Here is a 27,329-nt window from a genome sequence, read left to right as displayed (position 1 = left end):
ATGGTTGACCAGTACGGACTGCGGGCCACCTTCCCGTATCTGGATAACGTCACCAGCTGCGGCAGCGATCAGCAGGACCACGACACAAACCTCCAAAAATTCCTCCATACCGCCAAACTCCTTAATCTCACATACAATAAGGTGAAATGCGTGTTCTGCACCAACCGCTTCGCCATCCTTGGCTATGTCGTGGAAAATGGAGTCCTAGGGCCCGGCCCCGACCGCATGTGCCCCCTCCTGGAACTCCCTCTCCCCCACTGCCCCAAGCCCCTGAACCGATGCCTGGGGTTTTTCTCCTATTACACCCAGTGGGTCCCTAATTATGTGGACAAGGCCCGCCCACTCATTCAGTCCACAGTTTTTCCCCTGATGGCTGAGATTCGCCAGGCCATCAAACGCATCAAGGCGGACATCGCCAAGGCCACGATTCACGCAGTTGACGAGTCCCTCCCCTTTCAGGTGGAGAGCGATGCATCAGACGTGGCTCTGGCCGCCACCCTCAACCAGGCGGGCAGACCCGTGGTTTTCTTTCCCCGCACCCTCCAAGCCTCCGAAATTCGGCACTCCTCTGTCGAAAAGGAGGCCCAAGCCATTGTGGAAGCTGTGCGACATTGGAGGCATTACCAGGCTGGCAGGAGATTCACTCTCCTCACTGACCAACGGTCGGCTGCCTTTATGTTTAATAATACACAGCGGGACAAGATCAAAAATGACAAGATCTTGAGGTGGAGGATCGAGCTCTCCCCCTATAATTATGAGACCTTGTCTCACCCGGGGAAGCTCAACGAGCCCCCTGATGCCCTATCCTGCGCTACATGAGCCAGCGCACAAGTGGACCGACTCCGGCTCTCCACTATGACCTCTGCCACTCGGGGGTCACCCAGTTCTTCCACTTTATCAAGCCCGCAGCCTGCCCTACTCCATTGAGGCGGTCAGGACCGTCACCAGAGACTGCCAAGTCTGCGCAGAGTGTAAGCCACACCTCTACCGGCCAAATAGAGCGCACCTGGTGAAGGCCTCCCGCCCCTTTGAACGTCTCAGCATGGACTTCAAAGGGCCCCTCCCCTCCACCGACCGCAACACATATTTCCTGAATGTGATTGATGAGTACTCCCGGTTCCCTTTCACCATCCCATGCCCCGATATGACTTCTGCCACAGTAATCAAAGCCCTGCACAGCATCTTCACTCTGTTCGGTTTCCCCACCTATATCCACAGTGATCGGGGATCCTCTTTCATGAGCGATGCGCTGCGTCAGTTCCTGCTCAGCAAGGGCATCGCCTCGAGCAGGACGACCAGCTACAAACCCCGGGGAAATGGGCAGGTGGAGAGGGAGAACGGGACGGTCTGGAAGGCCGTCCTGCTGGCCCTGCGGTCGAAAAATCTCCCGGTCTCCCACTGGCAGGAAGTCCTCCCCGACGCGCTCCACTCCATCCGTTCGCTCCTCTGCACCGTGACTAATGAGACCACTCACGAACGTGTGCTTGTCTTCCCCAGGAAGTCCACCTCCGGGGTCTCGCTCCCAACATGGCTGACAGTTCCTGGACCCGTCCTCCTCCGGAAGCAGGTGCGGACCCATAAATCGGACCTCTTGGTCAAAGAAGTCCATCTCTTACATGCAAACCCGCAGTACGCCTACGTGGCACACCCTGACAGGCGCCAGGACACAGTCTCCCTCCGGGACCTGGCACCCGCTGGATCCCCACCCACGACCCCCGACCTGACCCCCCACCCCAGTTGCCTCATTCACCCCTGCGCCACTCACCCTCCCTCCAGCGTACCTCACTGCAGCCCCCACCCCAGCAGAATCCGTCCTCCCACTGGTTCCACTCAGGGGTGACAAAGACGAGGACAACATGCTCCCGGAGTCGCAGGTGACCAAGTCGGCGCCCACATCACCACCAGGACTGAGGCGATCGCAGAGGAGGGATCAAGGCCCCCGACAGACTTAACTTGTAATGTTTCCACCACCCCTGCCGGACTCTTTTTTTAACAGGGGGCGAATGTGGTAGTCACCACTAGTGGTATATTATATGTATTACGGCACTGCCCGTATATTAGAGGTACAATGGTAAATCCCTGCCTGCTGGCTCCACCCCAGTAGGCGGAGTATTAAAGTGTGTGCTTTCCGGTGCTGCAGCCATTCTGGTTCCAGCTACAGGAGGCACAACATCTTGTTCAATACGGCCTCGATTGTTCCACCATTCTCGTCTTGTGGTAATTGACGGTGCATTACTCTGGTCTCCCTGATTTGTGCAATTTCTCTGGTGGCTGCCTGCTTTCTCAGCTGGTGTGCCAACAGGCGGCTGTCTTTGTCTCCGTGGTCGTATAGGGTCCCACGTGCCTGGCGGAGTTGGTGCACTGATTTCCTGCTGGAGAGCAGATCAAAGTTCCTTTGTAGCTCTTTCCTCTCCGCCAAGGGCTCTACGGTCAGGGCCTCAGAATATTTACGGTCTACCTCTGGTATGGAGTCGACCAGCTGCTGCCTAGCCGCCCTTTCCGCCCTATCCGTTCGAGCTTTGAAAGCGATAATTTCCCCTCTTACTACGGCCTTTAGCGCTTCCCAGAACATGGTGGGTGAGACCGTCCCGTTTTGGTTGTTCGCCGTGTACTCTGCTATGGCCTGTGATATCTTTTCGTTGAAGGCCTTGTCTGCTAGTAGGGCAATGTTCAACCGCCATGTGGGGTGTTGGGCCCTGCCCGTCTCCAGCCTCATGTCCATGTAGTGTGGAGCGTGGTCTGATATCACAATTGCGGAGTATTCCACTTTGTCTATCCCCGGAAGCACCGTTTTCCCCACCACAAAGAAGTCAATTCTGGTGAATACTTTGTGCACTGGGGAGAAGAAGAAGGAGAACTCCTTCTTCCCTGGGTGGGTGAACCTCCAGGGGTCCACCGCTCCCATCTGTTCCATAAAGTGACCGAGTTCCCTTGCCATGCTTTTCCCCGTTTTGGAACTTGATCTGTCAGTCATTGGGTCCTGTACACAGTTGAAGTCTCCCCCCGCCCATGATTAGTCGGTGCGTCGCTGTGTCGGGGATTTCTGCCATGGTCTTTTTGATGAAGGTCGTGTCGTCCCAGTTGGGCGCATACACATTAACTAGTACTACCGGTGCCCCATCCAGGGCCCCGCTGACCATGACGTACTGCCCCCCTGGGTCCGTAACCGTTTTTGTCGCCTTAAACATCGTCTTCTTACCGATCAGTATTCCACCCCGCTGGCCCTCGTCTCATAGCAGGAATAGTAGGTTTGTCCCACACAGCCCTTTCTTACCCACTGTCGGTCCTGCTCGCTCAGTTGTGGCTCTTGGAGGAAGACTATGTCGGCTTTCTTAGGTGGGTGAGGACTCTGGATCTTTTCACGGGCCGTTGAGTCCCCTTACATTCCAGGTGACTATCCTGGTGGGGGGCTTCTGTCCCCCTGCCCCTGTGGGATTAGCCATATGTGGTGAATGTATAATTACTGATAATTCACCAGTGCACTGTGTTATGCCTTTAACCCTGTGGGCTCTACCTATGGGCCATTGTGTGGCTTCACCCACAGGGGATATGTTGGGGCATGTACGGGCTCTGCCCATGGCTCCACCCCCTTTACAGGAAGTATAAGAGCTGCCGACCTGCGGGTTGTACCGGTCACAGGCAGGCTCAGTTCTAAACTGATTAAAACCACGGTTTACTTCTCCACGTGTCTTCAAGTGAATTGATGGTTGCATCACCATACTTACCTGGTGGACACGCCCCTGCCCTCCGGGGTTTCCCTTTGTTAGGGGACCGTCCAGAATGACCGCTGTCACTGCTCTCTCCAAGCGGTCGGGTCCCTGCGCTCCAGGGTTTCCCTTTGTCCCGGGGGCACCCGACATGGCTGCCCACTGTGCGTCCGCCATGCGGGTAGTCCCCTGCAATCTGGAGTCTCCCTTCGCCCAGAGACCCTACTGGGTGGATGCTTGCAGCGATTCCTTGTTCCGAGCCTTTGGTTGTGGCACTTTGTAGCTCTATTGTTATTCACTTTCTAGCCTTGTGTGTCCCTCCTTCCCTGTGTCCCCCCCCTGCCCCGGTCCCTTTCTTTCCCCCCCTTTTTCTCCCCTTACCTGTATACCTCTCTTTTGTCCCTCTTTCCTCTGTCCCTTCCCCCGTTTGCTCTCCCATCTCTGTTGAGTGGTGTCCCTGTAGCGCACAATGACTTATGAGAGAGACGAATAGAGATGAAGTCGATGAGGCTTTATTAAGCGTGACTTGTTCCCCGCAGTTCAGCAACAGACTGGAGCTGCGGGGAGAAGCCCAGGTTCTTATACTCCGCCTTCAGGGCGGAGCTAGGGATCAACAGCCAACCAGGACCCGGGATCTGTCAGCCAATAGCATCACGGCTTCACAGTCCCACATGACCCCTAATGCATACCACCACATTCACCCCTTGTTAAAAATGAACCCGGCGGGGTGGTGCTTCGCATGGTGGTAGGGGTTTACAAGGCTGGTCCTGGGAGGAGAAAATTTTTGGCATGTCCTTTCAATGCTCTACACTTTGCCCTACATTGGGCTATGTACAGGGTTTGTGAACTATTTACAATATTCGTAAGAGGAAAAGAACATTCTCGTTAAAGTCCACAACATTCTTGTGTTACACCGATGCCACGAGTCGAGCGGGCGGTCTGGTCTTCCTTGTCGATCGCCTCAGCCCCGGTGGTGGTGCAGGTGCTTGTTCCCGCGTTGTCGTCTCCGGGAGCTTTTCGGTGCCTGCTTCTGTTTCACTCCTGGTCGGACATGGGAGGAGGACCGATCCTCCCGGGAAGGGGGCGGTCGCGGGGTGCGCCGGTGGCAGGGAGGGGGTGATCGGTGTCGGGGGGGTGTGCGTGTTGCCGGCGGGAGCCAGGTCTCGCAGGGAGACCGTGTCCTGTCGGCCGTCGGGGTACGCCACGTAGGCGTACTGCGGGTTCGCGTGGAGGAGATGAACCCTCTCGACCAACGGGTCCGATTTGTGCGCCCGCACATGTTTCCGGAGCAAGATGGGTCCTGGGGCCGCCAGCCAGGTCGGCAGCGACGTTCCGGAGGAGGACTTCCTGGGGAAGACAAGGAGGCGCTCATGAGGCGTTTGGTTAGTGGTGGTACACAGCAGCGACCGGATGGAGTGGAGAGCGTCCGGGAGGACCTCCTGCCACCGTGAAACTGGGAGATCCCTGGACCGTAGGGCCAGTAGGACGGTCTTCCAGACCGTGCCGTTCTCCCTCTCTACTTGCCCGTTCCCCCGGGGGTTGTAGCTGGTCGTCCTGCTCGAGGCTATGCCCTTGCTGAGCAGGAACTGGCGCAGCTCGTCACTCATGAAGGAGGACCCCCTGTCGCTATGGATATATGTGGGGCAACCGAACAGTGTGAATATAGTGCTAAGGGCTTTAATAACTGTGGCCGCTGTCATGTCAGGGCAGGGGATGGCGAAAGGGAAACGGGAGTACTCGTCCACCACGTTCAGAAAGTATGTGTTTCGATCGGTGGAGGGGAGGGGCCCTTTGAAATCCAGACTGAGGCGTTCAAAGGGGCGGGAAGCCTTGATCAGGTGCGCTCTATCTGGCCTGAAAAAATGCGGTTTGCACTCAGCGCAGATGTGGCAGTTCCTGGTGACAGTACGGACCTCCTCCACGGAGTAGGGGAGGTTGCGGGACTTTATAAAATGGTAGAACCGAGTGACCCCCGGGTGGCAGAGGTCCTCGTGGAGGGTTTGGAGACGGTCTATTTGTGCGTTGGCACATGTACCGCGGGATAGGGCATCGGACGGCTCGTTCAGCTTTCCGGGACGGTACAAGATCTCGTAGTTGAAGGTGGAGAGCTCGATCCTCCACCTTAAGATCTTGTCATTTTTAATTTTGCCCCGCTGTGCATTATCGAACATGAAAGCTACCGACCGTTGGTCAGTGAGGAGAGTGAATCTCCTGCCGGCCAGGTAATGCCTCCAATGTCGCACAGCTTCCACTATGGCTTGGGCTTCCTTTTCCACTGAGGAGTGGCGGATTTCTGAGGCGTGGAGGGTTCGGGAGAAGAAGGCCACGGGTCTGCCCGCTTGGTTAAGGGTGGCCGCTAGAGCTACATCGGAGGCGTCGCTCTCGACCTGGCAGGGGAGGGACTCGTCGATGGCGCGCATCGTGGCCTTTGCGATATCCGCTTTGATGCGGCTGAAGGCCTGGCGAGCCTCTGTCGACAGGGGGAAGGTAGTAGTCTGTATTAGTGGGCGGGCCTTGTCTGCATACTGGGGGACCCACTGGGCGTAATATGAAAAAAACCCCAGGCATCGTTTCAGGGCTTTGGAGCAGTGGGGAAGGGGAAATTCCATAAGGGGGCGCATGCGTTCGGGGTCGGGGCCTATTATCCCATTGCGCACTACGTATCCCAGGATGGCCAGCCGGTTTGTGCTAAACACGCACTTGTCCTCGTTGTATGTGAGGTTCAAGGCGTTTGCGGCCTGGAGGAATTTTTGGAGGTTGGCGTCGTGGTCCTGCTGATCGTGGCCGCAGATGGTTACGTTGTCGAGATACGGGAACGTGGCCTGTAACCCGTGTTGATCAACCATTCGGTCCATCTCCCGTTGGAAGACCGAGACCCCGTTTGTGACGCCAAATGGGACCCTTAGGAAGTGGTATAGTCGCCCATCTGCCTCGAAGGCTGTGTACTTGCGGTCACTTGGGCAGATGGGGAGCTGGTGATAGGCGGACTTGAGGTCCACGGTGGAGAAGACCTTTTATTGGGCAATCCGATTTACCATGTCGGATATGCGGGGGAGAGGATACGCATCTAGCTGTGTGTACCTGTTGATGGTCTGGCTATAGTCTATGACCATCCTTTGCTTCTCCCCGGTCTTTACTACTACCACCTGTGCTCTCCAGGGACTATTGCTGGCCTGGATTATGCCTTCCTTCAGCAACCGCTGGACTTCGGACCGGATAAATGTCCGGTCCTGGGCGCTGTACCGTCTGCTCCTAGTGGCGACGGGTTTGCAATCCGGGGTGAGGTTTGCAAACAAGGATGGCGGTTCAACTTTGAGGGTTGCGAGGCCGCAGATAGTGAGTGGGGGTATTGGGCCGCCGAATTGAAACGTTAGGCTCTGCAGGTTGCACTGGAAATCTAATCCCAGTAATGTGGGTGTGCAGAGTTGGGGAAGGACGTAGAGCCTGTAGTTTTTAAACTCCCTTCCTTGCACCGTTAGGGTCACTATGCAGAACCCTTTGATCTCTACGGAGTGGGATCCTGCAGCTAGGGAAATCTTTTGCGTACTGGGACGGATGGTCAAAAAACAGCGTCTTACCGTGTCGCGGTGGATGAAGCTTTCGGTGCTCCCGGAGTCGATCAGGCATGGTGTCTCGTGTCCGTTGATCAGCACCGTTGTTGTCGTCGTCTGGAGCGTCCGGGGCCGTGCTTGATCCAGCGTCACCGAGGCCAGATGTGGTCGTAGTGTCTCAGCGTCTTCTTCGGACCCCGTGGAGCCGTCGATGCTGGGGTCCTTTGTTGTAATCCAAGATGGCGGCATCCATGAATCGCACGCGGCCGGGGGTGGACAAAATGGCCGCCCCCACGGATCGCACGTGGTCAGGGGAGGACAGAATGGCCGCCCCCATGCATCGCACATGGCTGGGGGGTCACTAGATGGCGGCGCCCATCCTCCCCTCGTGGTGGCCGGGACCCAAAATGGCAGTGCCCGCGGGTCGCACATGGGGCGCTGGGGGGGTTGGGGAGCGTTTGGGATGCGCTGGACTCTTTCTTCTCCGGGGACAGCGGCGACCCCCCGGGACCGGCACACAGCCGCGAAATGGCCCTTTTTCCCGCAGCTCTTGCAAGTCGCTGCGCGGGCCGGGCCCCCCCGGGATGATCTGGCGTCTTACACAGGGTGTTTCGTCTGCCCACAGAAATAGCAGCGGGCCCCCCCGGGATGATCTGGCGTCTTAACCGCGCAAGCCTGTGAGGGGGGGGGGGGGTTTGTCGCGACGGGGGTCCACGGAGCCCAAGGGGCTGCCGCGCGGTCGGGGCCGTAGGCGCGGGCGTTTTGCGAGGCCACATCTAGGGAAGCTGCGATGGCCCGTGCCTCAGAGTCCTAGCGACTCTTTTTCTAAAAGTCTTTGGCGGATTTGGGGAGAGTTCATACCTGCCACAAACTCATCGCGAATTAACATGTCCGTGTGTTCAGTCGTGTTTACCGGCGGGCAGCCGCAGCCCCGTCCCAAAATTAGCAGCGCGGCGTAGAACTCCTCTAGCGATTCTCCGGGACTTTGCCGTCTCGTTGCGAGTTGGTAGCGTGCGTAGACCTGGTTCACTGGGCGAACGTAGACGCTCTTTAGTGCTGCGAGCGCCGTCGGGAAATCCTCTGCGTCTTCTATGAGAGGGTAAATTTCCGGGCTTATCCTTGAGTGCAGGACCTGTAGTTTCTGGTCTTCTGTGATCCGGCCGGGGGCCGTTCGGAGGTAGCCTTCGAAACAAGCCTGCCAGTGTTTAAAAACTGCTGCCGCGTTCACTGCGTGGGGGTTGATCTGCAGGCATTCCGGGGCGATCCTGAGCTCCATAGTCCTTTAAGCATGCTTAATAAATTGTAGCGCACAATGACTTACGAGAGAGACGAATAGAGATGAAGTCGATGAGGCTTTATTAAGCGTGACTTGTTCCCCGCAGTTCAGCAACAGACTGGAGCTGCGGGGAGAAGCCCAGGTTCTTATACTCCGCCTTCAGGGCGGAGCTAGGGATCAACAGCCAACCAGGACCCGGGATCTGTCAGCCAATAGCATCACGGCTTCACAGTCCCACATGACCCCTAATGCATACTACCACAGTCCCCCCCCCCCACCCCCTCCACCCCCCCTCCCCCTCACCCCCTGCCTGGCGCCGTCCCCCCGTTGGGGGCGCGCTGCGGCCCTGCTTTGTTGCATACCCCCGGCATTAGCTTTCCTGCTAGTGTGGTGGCACCCCTCTCGGGAGTTACTGTCTCGCTTCTCCCTCGCCCGACCTCTACGGTTTTCTGCCCGCTCTTCCCACGTCCTACCCTGCACTCCTCTTGCTTGCTCTCCCTTCTCTGCTACTCTCGTTCCCTCCTGCTGGGGCCTGGTCTCCCACCTGAAGCGGTCCCTCGGGTAGTGATTTGCTTTTTGTTCAGGGTGCGCTTGCCGTGGCCCCCCCCCACACTCCGACACTCCGTTGGCGTGCTGTTGCCCCTTGCCAGGGGCCCATTATTTTTACCCTTGCTGTCGGCTTTCCAGCCCGTGTTCCTCGACAAACTTGTTTGCTTCAGCGGGGGCTGTGAAGAAGTACTCTCTTCCTTGGTATGTGACCCAGAGTTTCGCTGGGTACAGCATACCAAAACGTACGTCCTTCTTGTGAAGAGCTGCTTTCGCTCGATTGAATTCGGTCCGTCTCCTGGCTAGGTCTGCCCCAATGTCCTCCAATGAGGTGTCCTTCCCATTTGCAGGCTCTGGCCCAGCGCAGCATTGTTTCCCTGTCTTGGTACCGGTGCAGTTTAGCTATAACTGCCCTCGGATGCTCCCCTGCCTTGGGCTACGGGCACAGCGATCGGTGTGCTCTGTCCATTTCTGGTGGGTTGGGGAACGTTTTCCTCCCCATTAAGTTACCCAGTATCTCAGCCACGTATGCCGTGGGATTTTCTACCCTCGATCCCCTCTGGAAGGCCCACTATCCTTACATTTTGCCTTCTCGAGCGGTTTTCCTGATCGTTTACTCTGTCCTTCAAGCTCCCCTGCACAGTGACCAGTCTCGCCACCTCCTTCTCCAGGGCCGTGATCCGGTCACTCTTGTCAGTCGCGGATTAACTCCTTAACGGTCACCTCTTGGGCTTCCAGTTTCTCCTCTTGGGCCTCCAGTCTCTCCTCTGCTCTGCCCAGGGTGAGCTGCACCTCCGCCAAGGCCTTGGCCATTGCTGCCTGCACCGCGGCCTCCATGTCTGCCCTAGCCTCTGCCTTGTTTCCCTGCTGATGTTCCCTCAGTGCCTCGGCAAAGGCTGCCTTCCAGTTCCAGTTCCCCCCTGGCCCAGGGGGAAAAAGCTCCTCTCTGACCAATTCTTTTTGTTGTGGCGAACCTTCCGTTCCACCGCTTCGTTTGCCGGTTAGCTCGTCTGAGTGGGCTCGCCCATGGCCCCTTCTGCTTCTGGTGCCCTTTCTCCCTCTGCTTTGGCTACCTTCTGGTATTTTCCCCCCCTTTTTTTTCTCCCCCCCCCCTTTCCCTTTTCTTTTCTCCCCCTTTTCTTTTCCCCTTCCCTTCTCTCCTTTAACACCTTTTTTTTCAAGTTTCCTCTTCAAAACGTTTTTGGAGAAGTTCTTTTTTTTCCGTCTCACTCACCCACACGCCGGGTCAGGAGGTTCGAGAGAGAGAGGTTTCTGGCTGGGTCGGGTGTCCTCCTTTCTTCCGCTGCCTGCCTCGTGGTTGCCCGGGCGGGGGGGGGGTGCGGTCCCTGCCGCTGGCTCGGTCCTCGCTCGGTCCCCGCGCTCTCCTGCCGTGCGGGGGGTCAGTCCCTGCCACTCGCTCGGTCCTCGCGTTCTCCTGCCGTGCGGGGGGCTCAGTCCCTGCCGCTGGCTCGGTCCTCGCGTTCTCCTGCCGTGCGGGGGGGCTCAGTCCCTGCCGCTGGCTCGGTCCTCGCTCGGTCCCCGCGCGTTCTCCTGCCGTGCGGGGGGCTCAGTCCCTGCCGCTGGCTCGGTCCTCGCGTTCTCCTGCCGTGCGGGGGGGCTCAGTCCCTGCCGCTGGCTCGGTCCTCGCTCGGTCACTGCGTTTTCCCCTGCCGTGCGTTGGGGGGGCGGGCGGGGGGGGGAGCAGTCCGGCCGGTTTGCGCGTTTCGTATTTTTTGTCTCTCCCCCGGAAACGGGACGCGACTGTCGGAGCTCCGTTGCTCGCGACCGCTCTCCTACCCCGCCGGAAGTCCAATCAACTCCTCTTTATCAATTCTGTGAGTAACGGCCTCAGAAAACAGTTTCGTCAAACCTGATTTACCAATCATAAATCCATGTTGACGAGGCTTGATCAGATAATTATTATCCCAAGTGAACAGTTACCTCATCCTTTATAAGATTCCAGCATTTACTCTGCTACAGATATAAGGCTAACAGGTCTGTAGTTCCCTGTTTTCTCTCTCCCTTCCTTCTTAAATAGTGGAGTGACACTTGCCACCTTCCAAATTCCAGGAATAATGGCAGAATCTATAGAATTTTGGAAGGTGGTGACAATGCATAGAGTCATAGTATCTCTGCAGTGCAGAAGGAGGCCATTCGGCCCATCGAGTCTGCACTGCCCCTCTGAAAGAGCACCCTACTTAGACCATGCCCCCCCTCCGCCCTATCCCCATAACCCCACCTAACCTGCACATCGCTGGACACCCAAGGCGGGAATGTTGTCCAGGTTTTGCTGCATCAGACGTGGATTGATTCAGTATCTGAGGAGTTGCGAATGGAACTGAACAGAGTGCAATTAACAGTAAAATCTCCACTTCCGACCTTATAGATGAGAATAGAATTCCTACAGTGCAGAAGGAGGTATCCGGCCCATCGAGTCTGCACCCACTCTGTGAAAGAGCAATCTACCAAGGCCCACGCCCCGCCCTATCCCCGTAACCCGCCTAACATCAACATTTTTGGCACTAAGGGGCAATTGATCATGGCCAATCCACCTAACCTGCCCATCTTTGGACTGTGGGAGGAAACCCACGCAGACACGGGGAGAAAGTGCAAACTCCACACAGACAGTCACCCGAGGCTGGAATTGAACCCGGGTCCTTGGAGTTGTGAGGTAGCAGTGCTAAGCACTGTGCCACCGTGCCGCCATCGGTTATGTGGGGTTATGGGAATAGGACAGCGGAGAGGGCTCTTTCGGAGGGTCGGTGCAGACTGGATGGGCCAAATGGCCTCCTTCTGCACTATAGGATTCTATGATTCTATGAGTATCTTCTATCTCTTGGCAGCTGTCCTTTCGTTTATAGCGCTTTTAGCTGGGACCTTTCTCTAATTCCAACTTCCTGATTTCAAATTCCTTATTGTTTTCCCGCATCCCCATTTAAAAACATTCCCTCTCATGTTCGAACTGTAACTGAACTCTCTCCGGATCGGTTTCCCCACCAGGAAGTGCTTCTGATTTACGCTACCTGGATTACTTGCTTGTGAGCTCTCCTGTGTTCCTAACAGACCCAAGCACTCAAATAATACCTCATACATAGGTTTAAGGTGCGAGGGGCATTGTTTAAAGGAGATGTGAGAGGCACTTTTTTACACAGAGGGCAGTGGGTGCCTGGAACCCGCTGCCGGGGGAGGTAGTGGAAGCAGATAATAATAATCTTTATTCGTGTCACAAGTAATCTTACATCAACACTGCAATGAAGTTACTGTGAAAATCCCCTAGTCGCCACATTCTGGTGCCTGTTCGGGTACGCTGAGGGAGAATTCAGAATGTCCAGTTCACCGAACAGCACGTCTTTCGGGACTTGTGGGAGGAAACCGGAGCACCCGGAGGAAACCCACGCAGACACGGGGAGAACGTGCAGACTCCGCACAGACAGTGACCCAACGGGGAATCGAACCCGGGACCCTGGAGCTGTGAAGCCACAGTGCTGACCATGGTGCTCCAATGCCGCCCACATGATAGTGACGTTTAAAGGGCGTCTTGACAAATACATGAATAGGATGGCAATAGAGGGATACGGAACCCGGAATTGGGGAAGGTTTAGGTTAGACGGGCAGCATGCTCGGCGCAGGCTTGGAGGGCCTGTTTCTGTGCTGTATTTTTCTTTGTTCTTTGCAGTGGTAATGCTGCACTAGCATTCCACACCTTCAGTGACAGTTGGACAAACTCTCTCCTGTCTGTGGCTTTAGGCCAAATGGTTGATTCTTAACTGCCATCTGCCTGCCAAGACACTCATTTAAAGTCAATAACGGATGGACAATAAATTCTGGTCTTGCCCGTGACCCGGGATGAACGAATAAAAATGAAATGATTTCCTATGGTAGTTAAGCCTACATTGTAGATTACAGATTGTACTGTCGGTCTACACACATGCAGGACTTTGAAATCAATTCCAGGCCAACGCGACTCTGACTAATGCAATTACCCTTAAATTTATGGCACCCATCAGCAGAATCATAGAATCATAGAATTTACAGTGCAGAAGGAGGCCATTCGGCCCATCGAGTCTGCACCGGCTCTTGGAAAGAACACCCTACCCAAGTTCAGCACCTCCATCCTATCCCCATAACCCAGTAACCCCACCCAACACTAAGGGCAATTTTATCATGACCAATCCACCTAACCCGAGAATATAAGAATATACCGACTCAGGCATCTGATAGTTATTACAAAAGCCACGGCACCTGAGTTTTTGACTGTGCAATTCTGTTCCCGAGCATTTAGTACACAGAGTAAATCGGCTTGTGTGTCTTTTTAATCTTGGTAATTGCGTTGGATTGAGGATCAGGGCTTTTGTATCTACAATTTTCCAATCTGCATTGATGACATGCAAGGTTGTACTGGAGGTACGGAATCACAGAAAGCTCTTGGTATGAATCTGCCAAATGATTGTTTAGGAGTATCTCATGTTGAGACATTTCCAGGCACTGGTTAAATGACTTATTACATTGGTTCTTTAAATACATTTCTTCTGAAATGTGTGAGATAGACTTTGAGACATGGGCTTAAATCTATTTTTGATGGTGTAAACTAAGTAGAATGAAGGAGCTTGATTATAAGTGCATTTCATTATCTCAGGTGCTCCAAGGCACTTTACACCCAATTAAGTACTTTTGAAATGTAGGGCGAGATCTAACCAAATTTGTTCGAGGGGTGGTAGCGAGCGGGATCCGCTGGGTGTTTCCCGGTGGGCGACCCGGCGAGACCGTCACCGGTGTCTAACGTTAATCAGGGCACTGAATGACTCCCCGCGGGTTTTACGCCGCAAATGATTGTCCTGCGAGCTGATTCGCTGGTACTGTGCCCGGCAACTCCCCGCTAACGAGGGGAGCAGCACTTAAACCGATCCCGGAGAGCAAAGCCCTGACAGCATGCAGCCATGTCATCGCGGAGACCAGCTCCGCAACTCGGGGATGCTGACCTGGCCAGGCTGCGAGGGGGTCGGACGATCGGGCAGTGCCACCTAGGAGGCAGTGGCAGCAGCCGTCAGCTCAGGGAGGACCGGCACACAGCGCGGCAAGAAGATCAACGTCCTCCACGGGCTGCACGGGTGAGTCCCGCCTGCCATCCATGGGACCCCCCCCCCCCCCCCCCCCGCCAACTCAGCGCCTGATTACCCCCTCCCAGCACCAGGCCTGTGCCCCAGCACACCCCACCCTTGCCCGGCAGTGGTGCCCATGCCTGTTTCATGCCATGCCCATCCCCATAGCTCACGATGCATGAAGCGTGTGACTCATGATGCCACCTTCTGTGTCCCCACACAATTGGCGGGAAAGGGCCGAGCTGGGACGCGAACCATTTTACGATTCACTCAACCCGCTCCCGATGGCGAGTTTGGGATCACGCCCAAATATGGCGAGAATATCATTAACCCTCATTTCCATTCATTTCAATTTCATTGGGCAGCACGGTAGCATTGTGGATAGCACAAATGCTTCACAGCTCCAGGGTCCCAGGTTCGATTCCGGCTTGGGTCACTGTCTGTGCGGAGTCTGCACATCCTCCCCGTGTGTGTGTGGGTTTCCTCCGGGTGCTCCGGTTTCCTCCCACAGTCCAAAGATGTGCGGGTTAGGTGGATTGGCCATGCTAAATTGCCCATAGTGTCCAAAATTGCCCTTAGTGTTGGGTTGGGTTACTGGGTTATGGGGATAGGGTGGAGGTGGGGACCTTAGGTAGGGTGCTCTTTCCAAGAGCCGGTGCAGACTCGATGGGCCGAATGGCCTCCTTCTGACTGTAAATTCTATGTAAATTCTATTAACAAGATTGAAGTCGAATGCAGCGGTTTCCTGGACATTACCGACTCCCCAGCAGGAAGTCACGTGGGCGTCGTTTAGCACACCTTTTCACAAACGGGAACCTGGCGCAATGGTTACTAAGGGGAAGTGAGAAAGGGAGTCACGAGGAGACAGAAGAGGTCTTACGTGACTGCTTAGAGACAGTGGACTGGTCCATATTTAAGAACTCAGCGACCAACTTAAATGAGTATGCCACCACCGTCACAGACTTCATCAGCAAATGTGTGGACGACTGCGTGCCAAAGAAAGCAGTACGTATGTTCCCCAACCGGAAACCATGGCTCAATCGCGAGATTGACTCCCTACTGAAGGACAGATCTGAGGCGTTCAAGGCAGACAACCCTGACCTATACAAGAAATCCAGGTACGACCTCCGCAAAGCCATCCGGAATGCCAAGAGAGAATATCAAACCAAGCTAGAGTCACAGACAGACTCTCGGCAGTTGTGGCAAGGACTAAACAACATAACGGGCTACAAAGCGAAGCCGAGCAGTATCTCTGGCAGCAGCGCACCCCTCCCCGATGAACTCAATGCATTCTATGCTCGGTTCGAGCAGGTAACCAACAATCCGCTGTCGAGTGCCCCAGCAGCCCATAATTCACCCATACCCACCATCACAGCTTCCGAAGTCAGATCGGCCTTCCTGAAAGTGAACCCTCGGAAGGCGATGGCCCGGACGGGATCCCTGGTCGTGCACTCAGAACCTGCGCGGACCAGCTGGCAGAGGTATTCGCGGACATCTTTAACCTGTCCTTACTTCACTCCGAGGTCCCCACCTGCTTCAAGAAGACCACCATCATACCGGTACCAAAGAAGGACCAGGCAACATGCCTCAATAACTACCGTCCGGTGGCCCTGACTTCAGTCGTAATGAAGTGCTTCGAGAGGTTGATCATTAAGCGCATCACCTCCATACTCCCAGAATGCCTTGATCCACTGCAATTCGCATATCGTTGCAACCGGTCCACATCAGACGCCATTTCCCTGGCCCTAAACTCATCCCGAGAGCATCTCGAAAACAAGGACTCCTACATCAGACTCCTATTTATTGACTACAGTTCAGCCTTCAACACCATAATCCCAGCCAAGCTCATATCAAAGCTCCAAAACCTAGGACTTGGCTCCTCCCACTGCAACTGGGTCCTCGATTTTCTGACCAACAGACCACAATCAGTAAGAATGAACAACAACACCTCCTCCACAATAGTCCTCAATACCGGGGCCCCGCAAGGCTGCGTACTTAGCCCCCTACTCTACTCCCTGTACACACACGACTGCGTGGCAAAATTTGGTTCCAACTCCATCTACAGGTTTGCTGACGATACGACCATAGTGACATATAAATTGAATCATAGAATTTACAGTGCAGAAGGAGGCCATTCGGCCCATCGAGTCTGCATCGGCTCTTTTGAAAGAACACCCTACCCGATCTCACACCTCCACCCTATCCCCATAACCCAGTAACCCGACCCAACACGAAGGGCAATTTTGGACACGAAGGGCAATTTTAGCATGACCAATCCACCTAACCTGCACATCTTTGGACTGTGGGAGGAAACCGGAGCACCCGGAGGAAACCCACGCACACACGGGGAGAACGTGCAGACTCCACACAGACAGTGAACCAGGCCGGGAATCGAACCTGGGACCCTGGAGCTGTGAAGCAATTGTGCTAACCACTGTGCTACCGTGCTGCCGGATCTCGAATAACGACGAGTCCGAATACAGGAGGGAGATAGAGAACCTAGTGGAGTGATATAGCAACAACAATCTCTCCCTCAATGCCAGCAAAACTAAAAAGCTTGTCATTGACTTCAGGAATCAAAGTACTGTACACCCCTGTCAGCATCAACGGGGCCGAGGTGGAGATGGTTAGCAGTTTCAAATTCCTAGGGGTGCACATCTCCAAAAATCTGCCCTGGTCCACCCACGTCGACGCTACCACCAAGAAAGCACAACAGCGCCTATACTTCCTCAGGAAACTAAGGAAATTCGGCATGTCCACATTAACCCTTACCAACTTTTACAGATGCACCATAGAAAGCATCCTATCGGGCTGCATCACAGCCTGGTATGGCAACTGCTCGGCCCAGGACCGCAAGAAACTTCAGAGAGTCGTGAACACCGCCCAGTCCATCACACGAACCTGCCTCCCATCCATTGACTCCATCTACACCTCCCGCTGCCTGGGGAAAGCGGGCAGAATAATTAAAGACCCCTCCCACCCGGCTTACTCACTCTTCCAACTTCTTCCATCGGGCAGGAGATACAGAAGTCTGAGAACACGCACGAACAGACTCAAAAACAGCTTCTTCCCCACTGTTACCAGACTCCTAAATGACCCTCTTATGGACTGACCTCATTAACACAACACCCTGGGTGTGATTCTCCACTCCCGTGCCGGTTGGGAGAATCGCCTGGGCCGCCAAAATTTCCAGGGACGCCGGTCCGACGCCCTCCCGCGATTCTCCCAAGCGGCGGGAACGGCCTGGTCGAGTTCCGCGGGCTGCAGGCCGGAGAATCGCTGGAGACACCCAAAATGGCGATTCTCCAGCACCCCCGCTATTCTGAGGCCCGGATGGGCCGAGCGGCCAGGCCAAAACGGCGGGTTCCCCCCCGATGCCGTCCACACCTGGTCGCTGCAGTCGTGGGCGGTGCGTGAACGCTGGGGGGGCGGCCTGTGGGGGGGGCGAAGGGGGACCCTGCACCGGGCTTCACCTGGAATGTGGGGTGGCCTGTGATCGGTGCCCACCGATCGTCGGGCCGTCCTCTCTGAAGGAGGACCTCCTTCCTTCCGCAGCCCCGCAAGATCCGTCCCCCATCTTCTTGCGGGGCGGACTTAGAGAGGACGGCAACCACGCATGTGCGGGTTGGCATCTGCCAATCCGCGCATGCGCGGGTGACAGCAGTTGTGCGGCGCCGGCCGCGTCATCTATGCGGCGCCGCTTTTACGCGGGGGACAAGGCCTGGCGCGTGTAGATGACGCGGCCCCGATCCTGGCCCCTTGTCAGGGCCTGAATCGGTCGGGACCGGGGCCGTTCCGCGCCGTTGTGAACCTCGACGGCGTTCACGACGGCGCGGCCACTTCGGCGTGGGAGTGGAGAATCCTGCCCTGTATGCTTCATCCGATGCCAGTGCTTATGTAGTTACATTGTATGTCTTGTGTTGCCCTATTATGTATTTTCTTTTCTTCCCATGTATTTAATGATCTGTTTGAGCTGCTCGCAGAAAAATACTTTTCACTGTACCTCGGTACACGTGACAATAAACAAATCCAATCCATTTCCATTTTCCGGCATGCAGCTCAGGGAGGCAGCGGAGTGGTCCCAAGATGGCGGTCCCCATGAGTCACACGTGGCGGGAGGCATCGGTGACGGTGTCCAAGATGGCGGCCTCCATGGGTCGCGCGTGGCGGGTGGCAGCGGCGATGGCGTCCAAGATGGCGGCCCATCTTGGTGGCGTGTGGCAGTTGGAGGATGCGTTGAAGATGGCGGCCCCCATGGATCGCACGTGGCTGCTGAAATTGAAGATGGCGGCACCCACGGGTCACACATGGCGGGTGGCGCGACATCTAGGGGCGGCCCCGACAGGCAGCAGGCAGTGCTGCTGGGCCTAGAAGTTTTAGGGGGAGATCGGGCCTGGCAGGCTTTTGCAAAATGGCCCTTCTTCCCACAGCCGTTGCAAGTTGCATTCCATGCAGGGCAGCGTTGTCTGGGGTGGCTGCCCTGGCCGCAAAAGTAGCACCTCGGGCCTCCGGCGTTGGCGGGCCGCTGTGTGGCACAGGCTTGCGTCGCACCCGGGTCGGATGATGGCTGCGCCCACGAGGCCCATGAGGGGGCCGTGCGGTCGGAGGTATAGGACTCCATGTTCTGGGAGTCCACCTCCAGCGAGTTGGAGAGTTGCACTGTCTCTGGGAGGCCGAGTGTACCCCCTTCTAGCAATCGCTGGCGGATATAATTTGATTTCATGCCCACGACATAAGCGTCCCTGATCAACCTGCTGCCCTGGTGCTCGGGAGGGGGGGGGCCCGACACCTCTCACAGGGGTTGAATTTCATCAGGAGGGCTGAAGTGTTCCAGGTCAGGGTCGCTCCTGGGCCTTGGGAGTGAGGGGTATTGCGTCTGTGAGGTCTTCAAGCCATCTTTAAATATTGTGGAGACCCACAACAGGGGCAACCACAGCTGCAGCCTGTCTGTCCCACCAAACACTTCCCGGACCCGGCTACAGCTTCTATTCATAATCTTTAATAATCATTAATAATAATCATTATTTTTATTATTGTCACAAGTAGGCTTACATTAACACTGCAATGAAGTTACTGTGAAAAGCCCCTAGTCGCCACACTCCGGCACCTGTTCGGGTACACGGAGGGAGAATTCAGAATGTCCAATTCACCTAACAGCACATCTTTCGAAACTTGTGGGAGGAAACCGGAGCACCCGGAGGAAACTCACGTAGACACGGGGAGAACGCGCAGACTCCGCACAGACAGTGACCCAAGCCGGGAATCGAACCAGAGACCCTGGCGCTGTGAAGCAACCTGAAACTCAAGCAGCTTAGCCAGTGGTCAAAAGTTTCTGTGGCGTCAGCTGCCTGTGGGTCCAGCTCTAGGCGATCAGGCTTGAGTGATGAGTTCATCGTAAAGTTTAGTGTATTAAATTGATATGCCTTCAATAAGCACGCGACGAGTGATGAATGTAACTGAGGCTTTAATACACTAAACAGCTAGCCTCCTGGCGGAGGCAGAGACTAGCCACCTTTATACATGAGCCCGAGGGGATGAGCCACAGGCAGAGCCAGCCGGACAAGCCCAGGCATGTACAACACAACACAATGCAACACAGTGGTTTACCACACAGACCCAGGATAATCTACGTTGATTGTAGTGACAGGAAAAGGAGTGCCTTGAGGAAAGTGATCTGCTCCCTGGGACAAGACGGCGCTGGTGGTGGGATGATATCCCCCCGCTGATTGTCAATGGGACTTCCCATCAAAACCACCCCATTCCGGCACGAAGTCTGCTGGCGCGGGGGGTGCTGCCAGCGGGAGAAGTGAATGCCGGCTACCGGAGAATACCTTTTTCTCTCTTGCATGAGGATGCAATACACTGCTGGCCTTTCCTGTTTGTTTCTCAGCTGTGAGAGGCGGTTTTCCGCCATTTGCAGCCTTACTTGGCCAGTATGGGAATTTTGCAGCCTTTAGTCAGTGATAACGTTCACCGTTGTGCCCGCTACCCACAAGAGGATGAGGAACTGTAGGCACATGGATGGATTAGAAGTTGGGCCTGTTCTCCTTTTAAGAAGAGAAGATGAAGAGGAAGATTTGATTGCGGTATTCAAAATCATAAGGGGCCATAGAATTTACAGTGCAGAAGAGACCATTCAGCCCATCGAGTCTGCACTAGCCCTTGGAAAGAGCACCCTACTTAAGTCCATGCATCCACCCTATCCCCGTAACTCAGCAACCCCACCCAACCTTTTTGAACACTAAGGGCAATTTATCATGGCCAATCCACCTAACCTGCACATCTTTGGACTGTGGGAGGAAACCGGAGCACCCGGAGGAAACCCACGCACACACGAGGAGAATGTGCAGACTCCGCACAGACAGTGACCCAAGCCGGTAATTGAATCTGGGACCCTGGAGCTGTGAAGCAATTGGGTTCAATTAGATCATGGCTGATTGTCTACCTCAATGCCACTTTCCTGCGCTCTACATAATTCTCCAGTACACTGATTGCAGGCGATTGGTAAAAGATGCACCAGCGACCTGAAGAAAATATTTTGTTGAGCAGCAAATGGTTAGGATCTGGAATGCATTGCCTAAGATTGTAATGGAGACAGATTCAATCGTGACTTTCAAAAGAGAATTGGATAATTATCTGAAAAGAAACAAAATGTGCAAGGATGTAGGGAAGTGGGATTGGCTGAGTTACCCTTGCAGAGGGCCAGCACAGATGTGATGGGCTGAATAGGCTCCTTCTGTGCTGAAAACATTTGATTCTAAGGGAACTGAGAGCCAGGTAAGGATTAACTGGACATTGCTCCAGCCTTGCAGCCTGACCTCGCGGAAGATAAAAATTGCAATATTGACAACCTACCATTATTAGAAAAGGTGACAGCACAAACACCCTAAATATAACACGGTGCAGCAGTTATTTTGCTGTAATTTCTTGTTACTCAGTAAAGAGACTTGATTTCTTTGTAAGTAAATAGCTGCAAGCTCTGTAGGTTTCTTTTCGTCAGTTTTTCTCACAGTATTGTGAAACGATTCTCACATTCACTTGCATCAATGTATATTTGACCAGCTAGAAGGACATGGACAGCAGATCTATGGGAACATCACCACCTGTGAGCTCCCCACCATCGCCTGGCCCTCCTCCGCATCCTCATCACTGACGAGGCCTGGTGTTCATCCTTCACCTCCAGCATTGCGCCCCTCTGCTGTGCAATGTTGTGGTGGATGCAACAGGGAATCAAGATGTGGGAGACCCCCCTGGGGCTGTACTGGAAGGCCCTTCCAGAGCAGTCGAGGCACCTGAACTGCGTCGCCAGGACACCGATGCACCGGTCGATGACGTCCCTGGCCACGGCATGGGCGTCGTTGTAGAGGTTCATCGCATTGGTCTGTGTCCTCCGGATAGCCTTCATCAGCCACGACCGCATCGGATAACTCCTGTTGCCCAGGAGCCAACCCCTCACCCGGGGGAGCTGGAGGAGTTCACTCGCCTTCAGGCACCAGGGATGGTGCCGTCAATGGGTGGCACACAGGCCAACACTGAATGGGTGGATGCCACGGTGGGGCAAAATGACAGCGCCATGTGTCAGGATGACCGAGGCTTGGGGGACACAGTGCTGTTCATGTCTTCGGCCCAGTCACAGGCGGACATGTCCTGGGCACAGATGGACATTGCTGCAGCGCTCCCTGGCTTGGCCCAGTCACAAAGGGTCATGTCTGGCGAATCAGGAGCATTGGCCGGATGCTATGGGACCATGACTGGAGACAGAAGGACATGTCCGAGGCACTGAGGGACATGTCACACTCAGATTAAACTGTCCAAGATACTGAGGGGCATGACAGTCTGCACCTTAGCCGAAGGCATCGAGACCATGGTGAATCTGAGGGCCAGCCTCGAGGACTGGCAGCGCCAGATGTATGTCGATACCGGGGTGCATAAAGCATCCGTAACAGAGTGGACGCACCTATGTGTGAACGACTGTGAGATCCCACACAGGTCCCCACTCGAGCTCAGGAATGAGTCACAACCTTAAAGTACTGGGCTAATGGTAAGATTCTTGGTAGTGTGGATAAGCAGAGAGATCTCGGTGTCCATGTACATAGATCCCTGAAAGTTGCCACCCTGGTTGTCCTTGATAAGTATGTACCTGTCAGGCAGGGAGGAAGTGGTTGAGCAAGGGAACCGTGGTTTACTAAAGTAGTTGAATCACTTGTCAAGAGGAAGAAGGAGGCTTATGTAAAGATGAGACATGAAGGTTCAGTTAGGGCACTCAAGAGTTACAAATTAGCTAGGAAGGACCTAAAGAGAGAGCTAAGAAGAGCCAGGAGGGGACATGAGAAGGCAGGTAGGATCAAGGATAACCCTAAAGCTTTCTATAGATAGAACATAGAACATAGAACGATACAGCGCAGTACAGGCCCTTCGGCCCACGATGTTGCACCGACATGGGAAGTCAAAAAACAAAAGCCCTCTAACCTACACTATGCCATTATCATCCATATGCTTATCCAATAAACTTTTAAATGCCCTCAATGTTGGCGAGTTCACTACTATTGCAGGTAGGGCATTCCACGGCCTCACCACTCTTTGTGTAAAGAACCTACCTCTGACCTCTGTCCTATATCTATTACCCCTTAGTTTAAGGCTATGTCCCCTCGTGCTAGCCATTTCCATCCGCGGGAGAAGGCTCTCACTGTCCACCCTATCTAACCCTCTGATCATTTTGTATGCCTCTATTACGTCTCCTCTGAACCTTCTTCTCTCTAACGAAAACAACCTCAAGTCCATCAGCATTTCCTCATAAGATTTTCCCTCCATACCAGGCTACATCCTGGTAAATCTCCTCTGCACCCGTTCCAAAGCTTCCACGTCCTTCCTATAATGAGGTGACCAGAACTGTACGCAATACTCCAAATGCGGCCGTACCAGAGTTTTGTACAGCTGCAACATGATCTCATGACTCCGGAACTCAATCCCTCTACCAATAAAGGCCAACACACCATAGGCCTTCTTCACAACCCTATCAACCTGGGTGGCAACTTTCTATGTACGCTTTACTGAAATCCATATACACCACATCAACTGCTCTACCCTCGTCTACCTGTTCAGTCACCTTCTCAAAGAACTCGATAAGGTTTGTGAGGCATGACCTACCCTTCACAAAGCCATGCCGACTATCCCTAATCATATTATTCCTATCTAGATGATTATAAATCTTGTCTCTTATAATCCTCTCCAAGACTTTACCCACAACAGACGTGAGGCTCACCGGTCTATAGTTGCCGGGGTTGTCTCTACTCCCCTTCTTGAACAAAGGGACCACATTTGCTATCCTCCAGTCCTCTGGCACTATTCCTGTAGCCAATGATGACATAAAAATCAAAGCCAAAGGCTCAGCAATCTCTTCCCTGGCATCCCAGAGAATCCTAGGACAAATCCCATCAGGCCCCGGGGACTTATCTATTTTCAGCCTTTCCAGAATTGCCAACACCTCTTCCCTACGTACCTCAATGCCATCTATTCTATTAGCCTGGGGCTCAGCATTCTCCTCCACAACATTATCTTTTTCCTGAGTGAATACTGACGAAAAATATTTATTTAGTATCTCGCCTATCTCTTCAGACTCCACACACAACTTTCCATCCCTGTCCTTGACTGGCCCTACTCTTACCCTAGTCATTCTTTTATTCCTGACATACCTATAGAAAGCTTTTGGGTTTTCCTTGATCCTACCTGCCAAATACTTCTCATGTCCCCTCCTTGCTCGTCTTAGCTCTCTCTTTAGATCCTTCCTTGCTACCATGTAACTATCAAGCGCCCCAACTGAAACTTCACACCTCATCTTCACATAGGCCTCCTTCTTCCTCTTAACACGAGATTCCACTTCTTTGGTGAACCACGGTTCCCTTCGTCGACGCCTTCCTCCCTGCCTGACAGGTACGTACTTATCAAGAACACGCAGTAGCTGATCCTTGAACAAGCTCCACATATCCAGTGTGCCCAACACTTGCAGCCTACTTCTCCAACCTACCCCTCCCAAGTCATGTCTAATGGCATCATAATTGCCCTTCTCCCAGCTATAACTCTTGCCCTGCGGGGTATACTTATCCCTTTCCATCACTAATGTAAACGTCACTGAATTGTGGTCACTGTCCCCAAAGTGCTCACCTACCTCCAAATCTAACACCTGGCCTGGTTCATTACCCAAAACCAAATCCAATGTGGCCTCGCCTCTTGTTGGCCTGTCAACATATTGTGTCAGGATACCCTCCTGCACACATTGTACAAAAAACGACCCATCTAATGTACTCAAATTATATCTTTTCCAGTCAATATTTGGAAAGTTAAAGTCTCCCATAATAACTACCCTGTTACTTTCGCTCTTATCCAAAATCATCTTCGCCATCCTTTCCTCTACATCCCTAGAACTATTAGGAGGCCTATAGAAAACTCCCAACAGGGTGACCTCTCCTTTCCTGTTTCTAACTTCAGCCCATGCTACCTCGGAAGAAGAGTCCCCATCTAGCATCCTCTCCGCCACCGTAATTCTGTTCTTGACTAGCAGCTCCGCACCTCCCCCTCTTTTGCCTCCTTCTCTGAGCTTACTAAAACACCTAAACCCCGGAACCTGCAACAACCATTCCTGTCCCTGCTCTATCCATGTCTCCGAAATGGCCACAACATCGAAGTCCCAGGTACCAACCCATGCTGCCAGTTCCTCTACCTCATTTTGTATACTCCTGGCATTGAAGTAGACACACTTCAAACCACCTACCTGAACACTGGCCCCCTCCTGCGAAGTCAAATCTGTGCTCCTGACCTCTATACTCTCAATCTCCCGTACCCTAAAACTACAATCCAGGTTCCCATGCCCCTGCTGCATTAGTTTAAACCCCCCCAAAGAGCACTAACAAATCTCCCCCCAGGATATTTGTGCCCGTCAGGTTCAGATATCGACCATCCTGTCTGTAGAGGTCCCACCTTCCCCAGAAAGAGCCCCAGTTATCCAGAAATCTGAATCCCTCCCGCCTGCACCATCCCTGTAGCCACGTGCTTAATTGCTCTCTCTCCCTATTCCTCATCTCATTATCACGTGGCACGGGCAACAACCCAGAGATAACAACTCTGTTTGTTCTCGTTCTGAGCTTCCATCCTAGCTCCCTGAAAGCCTGCCTGACATCCTTGCTTGTCCCCTTTCCTACCTATGTCGTTAGTGCCAATGTGGACCACGACTTGGGGCTGCTCCCCCTCCCCCTTAAGGACCCGGAAAACACGATCTGAGACATCACGTACCCTTGCACCTGGGAGGCAACATACCAAACGTGAGTCTCTCTCGCTCCCACAAAATCTCCTATCTGTGCCCCTGACTATCGAGTCCCCAATTACTAATGCTCTGCTCCTCTCCCCCCTTCCCTTCTGAGCAACAGGGACAGACTCCGTGCCAGAGGCCTGTACCCCATGGCTTACCCCTGGTAAGTCCCCCCCCCCACAAGTATCCAAAGCGGTATACTTGTTACTTAGGGGAACGACCGCAGGGGATCCCTGCACTGACTGCTTCTTCCCAGTCCCTCTTACAGTTACCCATCTATCTCCAATCTTTGGTGTAACTAATTCCCTGAAGCTGCTATCTATGATCCCCTCTGCCTCCCGAATGATCTGAAGTTCATCCAACTCCAGCTCCAGTTCCCAAACTCGGTCTTGGAGGAGCTGGAGATGGCTGCACTTCCTGCAGGTAAAATCAGCAGGGACACTAACGGCATCCCTCACCTCAAACATCCTGCAGGAGGAACATTGCATTACCTTCCCTGCCATCCCTCTAACTTCCAACCAAGTTCTGGTTAATAAATAAATTTTTAAAAAATAATAATATAATATGGCACTTACCTCACACCAATGGGTTTTATTATTAGGTTAGAGGAGGAGGGCGGGTGGGAGACACTACACGTGTAGTGTCTCGGGTTTCCTCTCCACCAGAATTTATTGGTTGGGGGTGGGGGGGGGGAACCTTTCCAGAAGGTTTATATTTGTCCGCCTTATATTAAAAAAATAAAACAGAAAAGAAGAACAGGATCGGGACCAGGTAAGTGTTTTTAAATCAAAAACTTACCACCCGACAGGCCCCTGCACTCTGCTCCCGCCGAAATTCTGAAGACTGCTCCTGTAAGGCAAGTGTTTTTAAATCAGGTATGTCAGGAATAAACGAATGACTAGGGTAAGAGTAGGGCCAGTCAAGGACAGTAGTGGGAAGTTGTGCGTGGAGTCCGAGGAGATAGGAGAGGTGCTAAATGAATATTTTTCATCAGTATTCACACAGGAAAAAGACAATGTTGTCGAGGAGAATACTGAGATTCAGGCTACTAGACTAGAAGGGCTTGAGGTTCATAAGGAGGAGGTGTTAGCAATTCTGGAAAGTGTGAAAATAGATTAGTCCCCTGGGCCTGATGGGATTTATCCTAGGATTCTCTGGGACGCTAGGGAGGAGATTGCTGGGCCTTTGGCTTTGATCTTTATGTCATCATTGTCTACAGGAATAGTGCCAGAAGACTGGAGGATAGCAAATGTTGTCCCCTTGTTGAAGAAGGGGAGTAGAGACAACCCTGGTAACTATAGACCAGTGAGCCTTACTTCCGTTGTGGGCAAAGTCTTGGAAAGGTTTATAAGAGATAGGTAGTATAATCATCTGGAAAGGAATAATTTGATTAGAGATAGTCAAGACGGTTTTGTGAAGGGTAGGTCGTGCCTCACAAACCTTATTGAGTTCTTTGAGAAGGTGACCAAACAGGTGGACGAGGGTAAAGCAGTTGACGTGGTGTATATGGATTTCAGTAAAGCGTTTGATAAGGTTCCCCACGGTAGGCTATTGCAGAAAATACGGAGGCATGGGATTCAGGGTGATTTAGCAGTTGGGATCAGAAATTGGCGAGCTGGAAGAAGCCAAAGGGTGGTGGTTGATGGGAAATGTTCAGCCTGGAATCCAGTTACTAGTGGTGTACCACAAGGATCTGTTTTGGGGCCACTGCTGTTTGTCATTTTTATAAATGACCTGGAGGAGTGTGTAGAAGGATGGGTGAGTAAATTTGCAGATGATACTAAAGTCAGTGGAGTTGTGGACAGTGAGGAAGAATGTTACAAGTTACAGAGGGACATAGATAAGCTG

The 27,329-nt window shown here is 53.5% G+C and overlaps 1 protein-coding gene and 1 long non-coding RNA gene across 2 annotated transcripts in view; one reads left to right on the top strand and one right to left on the bottom strand.

Moving 5' to 3' along the window:
* The window catches only part of poln (polymerase (DNA directed) nu), a 459,972-nt gene that overhangs the window by 79,780 nt on the left and 352,863 nt on the right, over positions 1-27,329 (top strand). The gene's annotated exons all lie outside the window — the stretch shown is intronic.
* The window catches only part of LOC140429098 (uncharacterized), a 41,156-nt gene that overhangs the window by 4,383 nt on the left and 9,444 nt on the right, over positions 1-27,329 (bottom strand). The window contains exon 2 of the long non-coding RNA XR_011948983.1: positions 26,280-26,330. This is a non-coding gene — a long non-coding RNA (uncharacterized lncRNA). The remainder of the gene's footprint in view (positions 1-26,279; positions 26,331-27,329) is intronic.

This window comes from Scyliorhinus torazame, chromosome 9, assembly GCF_047496885.1.
Source record: "Scyliorhinus torazame isolate Kashiwa2021f chromosome 9, sScyTor2.1, whole genome shotgun sequence".
Classification (NCBI taxonomy): domain Eukaryota; kingdom Metazoa; phylum Chordata; class Chondrichthyes; order Carcharhiniformes; family Scyliorhinidae; genus Scyliorhinus; species Scyliorhinus torazame.
Note: the sequence above shows the minus strand (reverse complement) of the source record. Positions and strands in the feature narration are given on the sequence as shown.